The sequence below is a fragment of the Marmota flaviventris genome, chromosome 5, assembly GCF_047511675.1.
Source record: "Marmota flaviventris isolate mMarFla1 chromosome 5, mMarFla1.hap1, whole genome shotgun sequence".
In the NCBI taxonomy this organism is placed as follows: Eukaryota; Metazoa; Chordata; class Mammalia; order Rodentia; family Sciuridae; genus Marmota; species Marmota flaviventris.
In genome coordinates this window covers 4,143,673-4,147,072 of record NC_092502.1, presented here as the reverse complement: position 1 = coordinate 4,147,072, position 3,400 = coordinate 4,143,673, and the positions used below count along the sequence as shown (strand labels likewise).

Genomic DNA, 3,400 nt, shown 5'->3' with positions numbered 1-3,400 from the left:
GACACTGTCGCGGTGCAACCGAACACTCAGTCCTTGTCCCTGATGCCAATCCAATCACGAGGACATGGTTTTGTGGGAAAAGAAAAAGGAAGATTTCTTAAGCTTTACTAGCAAAGGAGAAGCACAGAGGCTCCTGTCCCTGAGGCTCTTATTCTGCCCGTCAGGAGGAAAGAGGTGGGGCCAGGGTTAAAGAGGTGAGTCAAAGGCTACATTCCACAGGTTTTCTCTCTGGAGTTGAATTCACTTGTTAATTTGGGAGATTGTCATTTCTGAGGCCCTCTGGTACCAACCCCAAAGTCTGGACTCCTTCCTTCCTATGGTGGGTGAGCACTCAAGGACAGATAAATTTGCCTAAAATAGGGGAGAAAGATAATCCTGTTTCCCCTGAGATTAGGGAGGTGGAGAGATTAAGGAGGAGCAGGGAGAGAGGAAGAGAAAGAAACATGTCCATTTAAAAAATCAGTTGCAGGAGGGCGGGAAGGTTGTAGTTCAGCACACTGCGGAGGTTCTGCCTGTCTGTCTCTAGGTGGTGTGTTCCACCTTGACAGCTGCCACCCGCAGCAAGGCCTCCCCAGTGCTCAGGCATCCCGGGTGAATGTGAAGTGCTAATCCATTGCCTCTGAATATAATTGAAACAGAAAACAGGAAGATGGCAGCAAATCCTTCAGGACAAGGTTTTCAAAACAAAAATAGAGTTGCAATCTTGGCAGAACTGGACAAAGAGAAATGAAAATTACTTATGTAGAACCAATCTTCAGCAAATAATCCTGGAGCTAGCATTGCACTCTCCAGACCAGCTCTTAATAAGGACTTCCAGGGACATGCAGAACAGCAGCATATCGCAGCCCAGCAGAAGGCAGCTTTGCAGCATGCTCATGCACATTCATCTGGATACTTCATAACTCAAGACTTTGCATTTGGAAATCTTTTTCTTCCTGTTTTACCTCGCCTTGACCCAGAATGAAGAAAACATCTGTAATGAAAATTACTTTGTAATACCCAATGCCAGAGCTCCTCTCATTCGGGGCTGTACATGTTATGCTCAAGTTCGGGACCCCCAAAAGACTACCAGAGACCAAGATCGATGTAAGCAGCAAATAGGTGTTTATTGTGAGCTAGCTCAGTCCTCCACGCACACACAGCAACTGGTGACACTGAGAGGCTCTGAGTCCAGGATTTGCAGCAGTTTTATACACTCTTTGGGGAAGGCAGGGACTTCATATACATCATAGTATCTCTTAGCAAATAATCACACACCACGGGAAAATCATAAAATAACTCTAAAACATGATTAGCACATTCACTGGCAGGAACAGGTTGGGTAGGGGTGATTGGTTAGTACAAGAGGGGGTGTGGGAGGCCATCCTCACACGTGATTTGAGTTACCTCCCTGGCTGGGTGAGAGGCGCTTAGACACAGCTGTGTTAGAGCTTTCCCCACCCTTTCCCAGGTCCGAGGGCTTGTCCATGCAGAGACGTGTCTGGCCACTGCCCCGAAGACCCAGTCATCGCCCCTGATCTTGGGATGCTACCCCCTTTAACCTTCATTGGATGGGATTTTCCCTGGAATTTTTTGTTCCCCAATAAAAGCCCACTCCCTGGTGGAGGCAGAGTCTCTGGAGTCTAAGGAGTTGATCATGAGTCCTAGGTCTCCATCTTGGGCATCAGGGGCTGGTGGTCATGAAAAAGTAGTTGATTTACTGACTGGTTGGTGAATTTGTGTATCTGATCTTGCAGGAACTTCTTTAGGCAATTTAATAGACATGGTCCTATTAGGAGAAACATAAAGAGGACTAATAGAGGTCCTGCCAGAGGGAGAAGCCAAGGCCATACTTGACTGAACAATCCCCATGGAGCCTGTTGGCCTAGTTGCTGTCTCCTCTTTTCTAGCTGTTCTTGTCCTTCATTACTCTCAGGAATGACTGTGTTTTGGTTTGACTGTTTTTGTTAGGTGTTTAAGATCAAGCTAGTCAAAATTGACTTTGTTTCTATCTATTGTTAAGAGTCAGCTGAGTTCCCATAGGGGTCGCTCGCGGGGGAACTTGAGAGCAGCTTCTTAGTTCTGCTAGTGCCATTTGTGCTAGGATGGGTCCAGGTCTTGCTTGATCATGTGGCTTCCCTTGGAAGCAACTGGGATGTCTCCTTTCTCCAATGATCCTCCTATTCACAGCAAGTGCACTGATTGGCTTTTCACTCTCCTGTGGTCTCATTAGCCCCCCTTAATGGGAGATTATGTGGCCCAGAGTTGCAAAGCTCTTTGAGAAGTTCCCTGTTCTCTGGATTCAGACTGACACAGAGGGCCAGAGCCAAATATTGGGGTTTGGGGCCCTTTTAATATAGCTTTATTTTTAAGTCTTGATCTTAAACATCTAGCAAGTCAGTCTCACCAGTCTTAAATTAAGAGTACTGGGCTTTAACTGAAATCTGGTCTACTTGGGAGTCATTTTAACATGTAGTAAAATGGAAAGCAGAGCCTTATCTCAGATAAGGTGGGGGTCTTTCAAACCTTCTACCTTAAAGACTTGTATACCTGTTGGGACTTCAAATTCTTATTAACCTTGTTTTCAGTGATGAGAAAGCAATTTTAAAGGCCATTTTCACCAGATCTCGAATAGGGGTCTGAGGCCCCTCCTCAGCTCATTTGAGATTTTTTTCAAATATCATGGGCTGATTGAGTAGCGAAATGGGTTGCTAACACCATAGCCCCAGAGGGAGATTCAGTATCCAGCTTATTATATTTGATGAGAGCCTCTGTAAGGCAACTGAGAAATAAGGCTGGATTCTCATCTGGATCCTGGGTGATTTCTCTCAGCTTATCAAAGTTAACCACTTTATTGGAAACCGCCTACATGCCTGCTATCAGATATTGGCCAATGCGAGCACAGTGACGGTGACCTTGTTGGCCATCTTGATAGTTCCAGTTGGGTTCAGTTAGGGGAACGGCTGCTTCACCTGTGGGGAGAGTCATATCTGTTAGACTAATTTGATCAGCATGATCTCATGTGGCCTGCTGGATTCAGGCTCCCTCATCCAAGATAAGGGTGGAGGAGAGAATGACATAGACGTCGTGCCAGGTAGGTTCATAAGTCTAAGAGAGGTATTGGAATTCCTTAATGTAAGTGGAGAAGGACCCAGGGCATTTTTCAATCTGGGAAAAATCTTAAAGTGAGAATTCGGTGCCAGCCACTTCCCTGAGAGGACAAAAGAGCTTTGAGTTAGCTGGTAAGAGGGCCAGCTGGGACCAGGTGTGGGCACTGAAAGGAGAAGAGAGAAGGGAGTGGGTTGAAAGATCCATTGAGGGGTGAGGGGAAGGGTTGTATCAGTAGAAGAGGTGGGTGAAGGAGTCAGGGCTTCAGGAGAAGAGGAGGGAGAGGAGGGAAGAAGGATGGAGGGGGAAGGTC

The 3,400-nt window shown here is 46.4% G+C and overlaps 1 pseudogene; it reads left to right on the top strand.

The window, feature by feature from the left end:
• Nucleotides 1-645: 645 nt before the first annotated feature.
• Nucleotides 646-996, top strand: LOC139705628 (SOSS complex subunit C pseudogene; annotated as a pseudogene).
• The last annotated feature ends 2,404 nt before the right edge of the window (nucleotides 997-3,400 follow it).